At 45.4% G+C, this 13,521-nt stretch overlaps 1 protein-coding gene across 3 annotated transcripts in view; it reads left to right on the forward strand.

Annotated features, from left to right (window-relative positions):
• Window positions 1–5,159: 5,159 nt before the first annotated feature.
• Window positions 5,160–13,521, forward strand: part of CNGA3 (cyclic nucleotide gated channel subunit alpha 3) — a 92,871-nt gene continuing 84,509 nt past the window's right edge. For all 3 annotated transcript variants that reach the window (XM_068268167.1, XM_068268168.1, XM_068268169.1), the window contains exon 1: window positions 5,160–5,729. The gene's annotated coding sequence lies outside the window, so the exon portion shown is untranslated. The remainder of the gene's footprint in view (window positions 5,730–13,521) is intronic.

Genomic DNA, 13,521 nt, shown 5'->3' on the forward strand with positions numbered 1-13,521 from the left:
AGCTACAGTTTTTCGTTTTGAACATGTCAACCTCCACTATTATCTTAGGCATGCCTTGGTTACAGGCCCACTCTCCACAAATCGACTGGGCCACGGGTCAGGTAACCAGATGGTCTGATCATTGTCACCAACAGTGTCTAGGAAAGGTGACATTGGGTCAGACCAAGGTGTACGTGGAGGGTGTTCCCGAGGTGTATTCCGATTTTTCTGATGTCTTTTGTCCCAAGTCTGCTGATCAATTACCTCCTCATCGCCCGTTCGATTGCCCCATTGATCTTCGTGCTGGTTGTATGCCCCCTAGGGGTCACCTGTATAACTTGTCCGGTCCCGAGAAGTTGGCCATGCAGGAGTACATTCGTGACAACCTGGCCAAGGGGTTTATTCGGCCCTCTCGGTCACCTGCTGGGGCCGGTTTCTTTTTCGTTAAGAAAAAAGACGGGGGTCTTCGACCTTGTATCGACTACCGAGGTCTCAATAAAATCACGGTGAAGAATCGCTATCCGTTACCATTGATAGACGACTTATTCACGCAGGTCACGACTGCAAAGATCTTTTCTAAGTTAGATCTGAGGGGGGCATACAACCTAATCCGCATTAGAAGGGGCGATGAATGGAAGACGGCCTTTAACACACCCGACGGGCATTACGAATACTTGGTGATGCCCTTCGGGTTGTGCAATGCGCCCGCCGTCTTCCAGGAACTAATCAATGAGGTATTCCGGGAGGTATTGGGTAAATTCGTACTGGTATACCTCGATGATATATTAATTTATTCCAATAACCTCCCCGAACACAGGGTCCATGTGAAATTTGTCCTAAACAAATTAAGGCAGCATAGACTCTACGCCAAGTTAGAAAAGTGTATTTTTGAGGTGACATCCGTCACGTTTCTGGGGTATGTGATTTCTACCTCAGGTCTGTCAATGGACCCTGCTAAAGTCACAGCTGTCCTAGAATGGCCGCAACCTGTGGGCCTGAAAGCCCTCCAGAGATTCCTGGGTTTTGCAAATTATTATAGGAGGTTTATAAAAGGGTACTCCACGATCATTGCACCCCTTACTAGTCTCACAAAAAAGGGGGCAGATACTACCCACTGGTCTCCGGAGGCTCAGAATGCATTTTCTAGTCTGAAAAAATTGTTTTGTTCCGCACCAATCCTGAGACATGTCGACACCGCTTATCCGTTCATTGTTGAGGTCGATGCCTCGGAGGTCGGGGTAGGGGCTGTGCTGTCTCAGCGATCAGGGTTACAGGGAAGACTACACCCCTGTGCGTACTTTTCCCGTAGGTTCTCTCCGGCGGAGAGAAACTACGATATAGGCAACAGAGAGCTCCTGGCCATTAAATTGGCATTTGAGGAGTGGCGCCACTGGTTGGAGGGGGCAGAGCACACGATCACTGTTTACACCGACCACAAGAACTTGGAGTACATCGAGGGGGCTAAGAGGCTTAGTCCCCGTCAGGCCCGGTGGTCCTTGTTTTTTACGAGATTCAGGTTTATAATCACATACACTCCAGGTAGCAAAAACATCAAGGCAGATGCCCTCTCCAGGTGTTTCGAACCTGAGACAGCACAGCCTTCCACTCCTGAATCCATCCTTCCGCAGAAACTGGTGTTAGCCGCCACGGAGTCTTGGGAAGAGTGGACAGAGATCTTGGGTCCCTTTCAGCAGGAGGTTCCTGAAGGGAAACCCGAAGGGGTCTTGTTCATACCACTACCATTCCGGTTACAGGTTCTGCAACTCTTTCACGCCCATAAGAATGCTGGTCATCCTGGAGCTGGCAGAACGCAGGATCTGATTGCCAGGTGTGCTTGGTGGCCTTCCTTGGCAACAGATTGCAAGGAGTATGTTAGGGAGTGTGCGGTGTGCGCCCAGAGTAAGCCCTCCCGGCTGGCACCTGTAGGAAGGTTGCAGCCTTTGCCCACCCCGAGTGAGCCATGGACCCACTTGTCCATGGATTTTGTGGGGGAATTGCCCAGATCTGAAGGCATGTCGGTCATTTGGGTGGTAGTCGACCGGTTTAGCAAAATGGCCCATTTTGTGCCCCTGAAAGGACTCCCCTCGGCTCAAGAACTGGCTAAATTGTTTATCATTCACATCTTCCGGCTGCATGGCATTCCGGAAGACATCGTGTCTGATAGGGGAGTCCAGTTTGTGTCTGGATTCTGGAGGGCATTTTGCCACCAAATGGGCATGAAATTGTCTTTCTCGTCAGGCTACCACCCACAGACCAATGGGCAGACAGAACGCATTAACCAATCCCTGGAGCAATTTCTGAGATGCTACGTTGCTGAGGCGCAGAGTGACTGGGTGAAATTTTTGCCCTTCGCGGAATTCGCTCAAAATAATTTAAAGAATTCCTCGTCGGGGTTTTCCCCATTTCAGATTGTAACAGGGAGGTCGCCCAAATTTTCCCCTTTTCCAGTTGTCTCGTCTCCATTTCCAGCACTGGAAGATTGGCAGAGATCACTCAGGGACAATTGGGGAATTGTTAAGGGGAATTTACAGAAGGCGTTCCAGAGTCAGAAGGGTCAAGCAGATAAGAGATGGTCCGTGGAATGGAAGTTTCGGCCAGGGGATCTAGTCTGGGTGTCCACACGTCACTTGACCCTGAAGCAGCCATCTGCCAAACTGGGTCCCAGGTTTGTGGGCCCATTCTCCGTGACCAAGAAGATTAATAATGTTACTTATTCCATTGACCTTCCCACCAGCATGCGGGGGGTGAGGTCCTTCCACGTGTCCCTTCTTAAACCAGCAGTCCAGGTGGGTCCTACTCCTCCTCCTCCCGTGTTGGTGGATGCCCAACCCGAGTACGAAGTGGAGAAGATCATAGATTCACGTACTGTACAGAACTCGGTACAGTACCTCGTACATTGGAAGGGGTACGGGATTGAGGAGAGGCAATGGGTACCTAGGAACCGCATGCATGCGGACGAGTTAGTGAAGGAATTTCATGCTGTACATCCCGAGAAGCCTGGTGGGAGTTGTCCGGAGTCCACTCCTCGGGAGGGGGGTACTGTGAGGAAACGCGGAAAAGCCGCCGTCTCTCGAGGTGAGGCGGCTGTTTCCGCGTCCAGCATGGCGTCACAACGCGGAAAAAATGCTGCATGCCGCATGGGCAGTGCGGCGGAATCCGCATTGGTAACGGCGGAATCCACTTCAGAGGCGACCCCCGCATTAGATACATTGCAAAACAGTACTGGTGTGGCTGGGACTGATAGTCCACCAAGATTTAGACTTACACGCGCGCGAGCACAGAGGCAGAGTTTAAATAGCAGTTAGAAGGGTGTCGGCTGACCAGCTGGGTCAGCTGACAAATTCCACTGCTCCCATTGGACCAGCAATTAGGGAGGTCCTGGAAAGGTCCTAGAGTATATATACTGCTGGTTGTTCACTTGCTCCTTGTCTGGCGTTGCGTTCACATATGTGGGAGCACCCAGATCCGTAGTCAGATCCGTTAGTGTGCCGGGACCAGCTGGAGCTGTAATCCTACACTAAGCTAGATTCTGTTGATAGCTAAAGTACTAGTTTGATTGTGATTATCTGTTATGACTTTTTGCCTGCCTTGACTATCCTCCTGAACTCTGATCTTGCACCTCGATATTTCTGATACTCTGTTGCCGAACCCCGGCTCGTTCCTTGACTCTGCTTCTGCCTACTGATTTTGTACCCCGATATTTCTGATACCCCGTTGCTGAACCCTGCCTGTACTTTGACTCTGCCTTTGCCTCCTGATCCTGTACTTTATCTGTCCGTGTGTGTGCGACCTGGCTTGTCCGACCTCGAGAACCGACCTTACCGTTAGAGGCGGTTCCTCGCTCTGTTAGCGATCCTTCCTCCTGAGGGTCACTTTCAGATATCCCTTCCTACTGTCAGACTGACTCCTCCCGTCTTGGAGAGCTCAGGTCTGCGGAAGGAATCTGTGCAGTACTCCTTACTGCATTGAGGCCTTGTCCTCTTAGTGTTACAGTTACACCAAACACTACACTCTACTCGGGTGATCAGAGGTTAGTTTGTATATCGGATTATCGGTGAGACTGCAGTTCACTTATAATCTGGTATATATCTGTATTTCCGGTGATACTGCAGATCACCGGTAATCAGATACTCTCTGCGCCCACCGATCGTTACAGATGTCATGTAATATAGGTATAGGTAGTCATGGCTAGACCCCTCCCCGGTATAGGTAGCAGATGTGACCCCCAAGTATAGGCAGGCAGATATGCCCCCAAAATTGGTTAACTCCCCAGTATAGGTAGGCAGATGTGCCACCAGTATTAGGTATCTTCCTCCCCCAGTATAGATAGCAGATGTGCCCAATTATTAGGTAGCCTTTTTCAGTATAAGCAGCCTTCCCTCAGGATAGGTAGACAAATGAGCCCTCAGTATTAGGTAGGCCCATCCAGTAGAGGTAGCAGTTGTGCTACCCCCAGTATAAACGTGTCCCCACTATTAGGTAGCCACCTCAATATAGGTAGCCAGGTGTGCGGCCATACCCAATATTAGGTGGGTCCCCCTCTTCCCCATATAGGTAGTAGATGTGCCCCAGTAATAAGTACCCTTAACTATAGATAGCAGAGGTGCTCCCCAGTATAGATAGCCAAATGTGATCCTTCTACTAGGTAGCCACCCTGTATAGGTAACATAGGTATAGGTAGCAGTGCACCCATTATTAGATGACCTCAGTAAGGAACCCAAATAGAATCGCATTAGTTAATTGCTACATGGCGGTGTAGTGCTGAAGTACTGTGCTGTGTATAGTGCTAAGGGGGGTTAGCAAATTATCAGCTCTGCATGTTAAATAAGTAAGAATGTTCAGCTCTACATGCCATAAAAAACGATGTACATATTTCACATTTTACCTAGTGTATATAGGATGGCAATAGTGATACATCCACTGCAGAATACATACTTTATTTTAAAATCCTCACCCTTCAATATTTTCATCCCACACATCTGAATCAGATTTATTCATTTGATGTCTCCCTTTATGATATACGCTGATATAATGTAACAAACTAGTTAATATTGCCAACATTGCAGTGCTGACATTAAATATAAAACAGACTGTGCTACACAAAGAGCATGTTAAGCAGTTTATCATAATCACAACACAGGAGTGCACGGGAGAGCTGTTTTTGTTCAGCACTGGCACAATCATAGGAGGAGGGAAAGCAGCAGGGCTGGATCAGTGTGTACTCAGCAGGTCGGAGAGCACTCGGGGGTCACACAGGAGCTGTCCACACTTATTGTGCTGAAGTCAGAGCGCACTCGGGAGCCATACAGGAGCTGTCCACACTCATGGTGCTGAAGTGTTCTTCACGGCACACAGCTGTACGTGCAGAGCTCAACACCGAGGAAAAGAGTCCCCAAATCAACTGCAAACGCTGTCACTGCTTGTATCCAGTCCATTACCCATAATGTAACCGGAGAGGGCGCTATTTGTCTCATCACTACAAGCCGAGGACGTGGTATGGACGGCTGCCGAAGTCTCTACAGCACAAATAATATGGAGAACTCGGGATGAAAGAGTCCATTGTGGGAAAAAAAGGCAGTGGAAACAGCGTCTAGAGTGGTAAGGCAAAGCTAGCATGATATCACACAACAGCAGCAGATTCTATGAGGACCAACCCGAGACGCTCTACCATGCCAAAGAGTTGTTGCAACTGCCTTTCCCCATCAACAGCAACATGAAACTTTTGAGAATGCTGGCAACGTGGATTTAAGGTAGGTACAGTGAAGGGATCTGGGGTATAGCATTTCATGTGGGACAACATAGACACAAACTTCCTTATAGTGCAGTGTGCATCCTCTTAGTAGACGGTCAGTTACCATGGAGACCGTAATTAATAAAGCACTTAATAAGATAGCTATCCCAGATCTCTTCTCTGTTCAGGGGAATTAGGCTTTCACCATAATTGTGTCATTGTCCAGACAAGTTTATCGTGATGTAATTTCAATTGCAAAGCAATGCTGTGTAATGAGATTATATATATATATATATATATATATATATATATATATATATATATATATATATATATATATATATATATATATATATATCCTCTCTCTCTCTCTCACACACACACACACACACTCAGACTGCATTTGCAAATGTCACTTAAATATTTAAAAAAATGGCACATTTGACAATGTTATGGAAGACACAGATACATATGGCTCTTGTGTACACACCAACAGAGGTACAACAACAATAGTTACACAAGCAGCATTCTGGACAGAGTATGTGATATTAACAGACCCACACATCAAGCATGTGTAGATGGCTATGGCTATAGTATATGATAAAGCTGTGATTTTTTTTTAACATGAAAGCATCACATTTTTACATTCTAAACATGTAAAACTACAGGTGGATTAAATAAATATGTCCTCCCTCCATTTTTGCAGTTGGAATCACTTTTGTTTTTGCTGGCAGAGATCAAAGGTAGACATTGACAGAAATGATACAGTGGTTGTACTATTTGCATGCAGGCATGGATGTCTATCCAAAATGGCCCTTCATTTCTAGAGAAATAATGCATTTTAGGGGGTAATCGATGTTACAGCTAATATTTGCCTATTTGTTATTTCCAAACAATATGTGTACCTGCAGGATTACCTATTGTGTTTTGTGAGGTAAAATTAAGTCGATAACGGATCGAGGTCTTTAACCCTCAGCTGTGAAGGGAGAATTGAAGTAATGCTTACTTTGTGATATTGTTATGGCAATTGATACTGTAAAATGTTATGGCATACCTGATGATGCCTTGTTTACTAACAGTTACATAGACCTTGACTGCCTTGTTTCCTCAGTAATTATTATTGCTGTAATACGGGTGATATATAGCACTGTGTGTGCAGAGTCAAAAACTCAAACAATGCTGGTCAATAATTTTACATAATATGCTCAGGGCACTGTCCCTCATTAAAAGTGTTATTGTTAGTTTATGCAGTGATATGACCAGGTTATTTATTTGGACAATGAATCCTCTTGTAAGTAAGTAAACAAACATTACGAATTTGCACATTACCATACTGCTTACGTTGATCTGCTGTATTCAAGTATGTGTGAACCAAGAATCCCTGCTTTAATAATAGAGTAAGCTGCATGTGCTGACATGAATAGTAGGGAGAGTGCGCGCACGCACGCACGCACACACACACACCGTAAGTAAATACAAGCTCCAATTTGTTTCCTACTATTTATCTTTGAAATAGAATCAGAGCAGGGCATGTTTATTCTGTACAAGTATTATGTCAACAAGTTTCAAGTAGAGAAGTAACATATGATGCAGAAACAATTTTACAGCAACTCTTCATTCTAGAAACATGCAAGTTATTTAAAATTCATATCATTAAATGTGTTCTTATTGGAAATAATAGAAATTACTATAGCTGTGCTCCTTATACAAAATACTAATCCTGTTTACCCCCTGCACAGCACGATATTTCAGCTTGCTTACACTAATATGCCAGCAAATATCAAACTGCACTTCAAACTGGTCTACAACTGAATGTGCTACCAATGTCCGTCTATAGTGCATAGTCTTCCGGCAGGTAGAGCAGGACTACGGGAAGATGGCGCCCGAAGCCCTGCACTGGAGACAATTTGTGTCTCCAGTACAGGGCTTCGGGTGCCATCTTCCCGTAGCCCTGCTATTCCATTCAGTGCGGGAGATTGCAGGAGCAAGATGGTCTGGGGAGTTGTGCGCCAGAGGCCGGCAGGTGAGGGGACCTTTGTCAGGTGAGTAAATTCCTTTTTTTGCAGGTGAAATGTTGCCCACTGCATTATTTTCTGTTGAAATGTTGCCCACTGCATTATTTTCTGCTGAAATGTTGCCCACTGCGTTACTTTCTGCTGAAATGTTGCCCACATTGCATTATTTTCTGCTGAAATGTTGCCAACATTGCATTATTTTCTGCTGAAATGTTGCCCACATTGCGTTTATTTTCTGGTGTCTGGGGTAACTGTTGCTGCATTTATTATTTAATGGTCATAGTTGGCTATATTTGCTGCTTCGGGGTTACGGCGGGTATACTAATAAATAGCATCACACAGTTTCTGCACACCCATGCGAATCTTTGTTTCACCACATCATGGCGGAAACACTGCTTTCTTATGCCTTGCTGTTACATCATTACATTAGCTCCGCCCATACAATGTCATGGCTACGCCCATTTTTTTTGGCGTGGAACACACCAACCCCCCCCCCCCCTCCTCCCCTGTCCAAGGTGGAACCCAGAAAAATCTGGTCACTGTAGGTTTGAGGGCCTGGTATTTGTCATCTCTTATGTTCTGAGGAGGGGGTCATTTTGTTCAAATTGGCGTGTTGGCATGTTACGAGAGACAAGAGACTTTTGAGTTAAAGTTTGGGCACTCGGTCTCGAAAAGGCTTGCCACCACTGGGCTAGACGGTTATCTGCTGCCTCTGCTGAGAATGTAACATGTTTATAGTGGCACCAGTTTTCTAAAACTCTAACCTATAAACTCTACTTGGTCCCAATACACAATGGCCTCGATTCATAAACAGCAGTGCGATAACAAAAATCTTGTCGGGAAAATACCGCACTCGGTATTTTCCCGGTCTGTGTGCTAATTCATAAAGATTTCCCCAGCTGCCCTTGGAGGTCGGTAAATTACCGCAGCCCATTGAGCGGTAGAGTAGAGCAGTGTCCCGATTCCCTCTTTGCCCTGCAGAAATGAATCACACAGACGGCTCTCTCTGGCTCTCCCACTGATGACTCAGACAGATGAGTCACACAGTCTTTCCCTGCCTGCAGAAATTACTCACACAGCCGGCTCTTTCCACTGATGACTCAGACAGATGAGTCACACAGTCTTTCCCTGCCTGCTGAAATGATTCACACAGAGGGCTCTCTGGCTCTCTCCACAGATGAATCAAACAGACTTTCGGATCTCTGCACTTTGCATTAATCAGAGCTGTCAGAGCTGTCGGTAACTTGTTAAGACCTCACCAGAGGTGTCGGTAACTACCGCCAGGCTTACCGCATGTTGAAGGCTTTATGAATTGACATTTGCTGACAATTTACTGACATGTGTTGTCGGTAACTGCAGCCAAGTCGGTAATTTAGCTCCCTGGTCGGTAATGTCAGCTTTTCATGCGGTAACAGCCTTTATGAATTGACATTTTGCTAAGTGGTCGGTAAAGTCTGCTGTTTTCAGCATTACCGCATGAGGTAATGCTTTATGAATCGAGGCCAATATAACAACTTCTGGTAAAAGGAGAGCAGATGAAACAAGCAAAAAGAGAACCAGCGAAAAACACTTTGAATAAAAAGTGATCGATAACTTTATTACATTGTTTTTGAAAATAAAGAATCTCCCATGAGGAGATGTACTAGTCCAGATCTGTGAGCTTTTTACAACCTATTGTGAGTGATAGTAACATATGAAAAATAAACTTATTGTGCATTTTATTCTGGGACAAATGTTCCAAACACATGCATATTAATTGATTACTTTTAGTGTCTGGAATACTAAATTGTTATACAGATATTCTTTTTCTGATAACTGCAAAATATCCACAGTACCAAAAACAATATATCCTGCTAAATTGTGACAACATACATGTAGACATACCACAAATTGTAATAATGTAAATGCTGATAAACAGGACCACAGATTGCTTTGGTGGAGAACCTAAATAATAGTCCATCTGATGGATTCAGAATCACAAGACGTTATTACAAAAAAAGGTGCTTTAAATTGACAAGATGCCCAGGCTCTATTTGTGGCAACTAGTATACAAAGTTAATGGAGCTTCCCAGGCCAATTGTAACCCTTTCCAATCCATTTTTGCCATCACCCATGTCCCCTCCCTTCCCCTATCCACCCCCAACACTTACTTTTGTGCAGTGTGGGGAGGGGACATGGGTAATCAGGCCAGCTAAATCCTTAACCCGGCAGTACCAGCTCGTCTGCTGTAGCCCCACCCCCATTGTACACGTGCCAGTATAATGAAGATATTATGTGCAGCAATGGGGGACTCTTATCCACATTGGCTGATGCCATGCTGGACTGGATCCAACAACAATGCCCTAAGTGTTAAGTCCAAATGCACCCACGTAATATCTATATATCATGGTGGAGCGGTGGGCCAGTGGCAATCAGTGTCAGACTGAGTCGGAAACTTTGGTCTAGAGGGGCCAATGCCGTGCCATTATCCAGCAACAGCAGCCCTAGCGGCAGCCATATTTTCCTGTTTCAGGCTATCTGTGACATTGGGCTTATTCTAGAAAATGCCACCGTCAGACATAGGATTGGAAGTGGTTAATAATCCTGCGTAGCACTGCCCATTTATAGAGGCACCAGGCAAACTTGAGCAAGTGTGTATCGGGACATAGTTGTTAAATCACAATGTATAGCAGCAGAATTCAGTGTTCCTGTAGGTTATAGAGGGCATGAAACATGTGGTAGTCACTTGTATATAGGATATCAAATACTCCTAATGTGTGCTAGGTGTGGTGAAGTGATGTCTCAAACCACACAACAGCTATGTATGGATTTGAATGGGCATTGCTGAATGCCTTGGCTGCACAGTGTTTGTACTTCTCATGTATCTATGCTCCCCATTATTCCACTGTTGTTTTTGTACTATGTACAGTGCTACTGAAGATGTTGACAAAATATAAATAAAAATATTTACCCCCCCCCCCGAGCATTGCGTACATTGCTGAACATACTGCGAGTTGTGCTATGTGTGGTGTTCATATATCTGGCCCATAGATAATACAATGCACACAATCCACATTACATTGCTTGCATTAACACTGGTAGATTTGCTGTGCACTAATAAAGACATGGCAATTTTCGGGAGGTTGTATGAATCAACCCCAAAAAGGGATAAATCACAACTTAAGATTTATAGGTGTCAATTCATTCAAAAACGTCTCATAAATTACTTATTTTTCTCCTTATTTTTCTCCTAATTAATACAAATAACCTTTCAGCACATTTACAAGCAAAATAATCACTCAGGCCTTGTTCACATTGTGTTCCGCTCGTGTGTCCGTCCGCGGTGGACTTTTTTTGAGGCTTTTTTTCTAATTTCCAGCGCTTGGGTGGGCGATTCGTTTTTGTTTATCGTTTTCCGACGTGTTTTTCCTGAGCATTTTGGTAATTCACTCCCTGACGCAAGTCAGGAAGTGAACTCTTTGATCCGGAAAAGAATAAATACATCACAATGTATTTATTCTTAAAAACGTGAACGCAATCGCTCCACAAATCGGTTTTGTGAGTGTTTTGCATTTTTTCTATACCTTCCATTGAGGCGAAATCACCTCAATAATGGCTCAAGCACCGCTTTACAAAGCGGAACACAAACGAGCCGCTCATACTGTATGTGAACTATCTCATACAGAATCATTGTGAAAGTGCTTTCAGGGCGATTTTGAAAAATCGCCCGCGCTTAAAAAATAACAAAAACGCCTGCAGTGTGAACAAGCCCTCAAAGTAAGTTGTTCCTTTGTGAATTATGTCCAAAATGGGATTTTCACTGGTCTGTATCCAAGTAACATATCTTGCATTGCGCTTCTGAGTGCTTTTCAAAACCCTAGCGTTGGCTAATGTATTTGTATGGGATGAACACACCAGAGCGATGATTTTTTCACAAATGGAAACGCGGGTCCTGCAGCATTTCTGAGGCGATTCAGCCTCAATGTTAAGCAGGGCCAGGCCGAGGCAAGAGAGGCTCCAGCCTCAGGGAGCAGTGTAGGAGGGGGCGCACAACTCACTCAGCTATCATTCCCCTATTGTGTTTGAAGCAGAGAGAAATAAGAAAATGGGATACATGGCAGTGACTGCAAGCCAGACAACTATAGATTAAGGTGAGGTGTTGGGGGGGGGGGGGGGGTTGGGGGCCCTGGGTCACCTCTCTCAGTCTGATAGCAATCAGTATGTGATAACTGGGGTGGGAGGGTTGGAGGGGTGCACTTTGGTGTCTCAGTCTTGGGTGCTGGAGGACCTTGTCCTGGCTCTGATGTTAAGTATAGGAAAGTGGAAAATTGCTCTAAAAAACGCTAGAATAGAGCAATTTTCCAAGCATTTTTTATACAAAAGCTGTATACTTGCAGCTCTACTGTTCAATGCCTCAATATGCATATCCGCATGCCTTGGCGTTCGCGATTCTATCAGGTGCCTCCAAGCACTTAAATGTACCCTTTTTGCCATAAATTGTGGCTTTACGGTGGGGATAGGTTAAGGAGGGTGGTTAAGTGTTTAGGGGAGTTAGACATCTGTAGAGGGAGGTCTTAGGGTCAGGCATCAGTACAGGGAGGTCTTAAGGTTAGGCACTGATAGAGGGAGGTCGTAGGGTTAGGTATAAGTAGAGGGAGGTCTTAGGGTTTGACATAGGTAGAGGGAGGTCTTGGAGTTGGGTATCAGTAGAGGGAGGGTTGGGTTAGGCATTTGTAGAGGGAGGTCTTAGGGTTAGGCATCAGGAGAGGGAGGGTTGCGTTAGGCATTGGTAGAGGGAGGGTTGGGTTAGGCATTTGTAGAGGCAGGTCTTAGGGTTAGGCATCAGGAGAGGGAGGGTTGCGTTAGACATTGGTAGAGGGAGGTCTTAGGGTTATGCATCCGTAGAGGGAAGTCTTAGGGTTAGGCATTGGTGGAGGGAGGTCTTAGTGTTATGCATCCGTAGAGGGAAGTCTTAGGGTTAGGCATTGGTAGAGGGAGGTCTTAGGGTTAGGCATTGGTAGAGGGAGGGACCTGTATGAGAGAAGGGTTAGGTTAAGACATAGTAAAACATCAGTAAAGATCACTGATATTTTACTATTGGAATTAAGTAGACCAATATCAGTAATTTTACCAATATTCTACTAGTGGCAATTCCTGGCGCCCTTTTTTCCCAGAGCCTTTTTTATATGTTCATGAAACATAAAACACTGATTTAAAGAGACACTGAAGCGAACTAATTTTGCCCATTTTACCTGATAATTCGCTTCAGTGCTCTCATGACAAGTAAACCGCCAGGTCCCCGCCGCAAAACGAGGGCTGCAGAGCCCCCAGATCCCCGGGGGACAATCCAGCCGGCATTTCCTGGAAGGGGCAGAGATTTCAGCTTCAGCTCTGCCCCTCCTGATGTCAATCACGGCGGATGGCCACCTCTCCCCGACCCTCTCACTCTTCCTTCACAGAGAGGGGCGGGGAGAGGTGGCGATCCGTGCGGCGATTGACGGCAAGAGAGGCAGAGCTACAGCTCATAGCTCTGCCTCTCAGAGCAGCAAAATCCACGACCAAGAAAGTTGTAGATTTTGCAGGGGGGATTTGGGGGCTCTGCAGCCCTTGTTTTGCGGCAGGGACGCGGCGGTTTACTTGTCATGAGAGCCCTGAAGCGAATTATAAGGTAAAATGGGCAAAATTAGTTTGCTTCAGTGTCTCTTTAAACACTTGATGACTGAGGGTTTTAACATACCTACTAAACAAGGATCATAAGATACTAACATAAAGAGGGTGACTCATATTCCAGGTTTTCTAAGTGAGTGGATGACACCA

Source organism: Hyperolius riggenbachi, chromosome 2 (assembly GCF_040937935.1).
Source record: "Hyperolius riggenbachi isolate aHypRig1 chromosome 2, aHypRig1.pri, whole genome shotgun sequence".
Lineage (NCBI taxonomy): Eukaryota > Metazoa > Chordata > Amphibia > Anura > Hyperoliidae > Hyperolius > Hyperolius riggenbachi.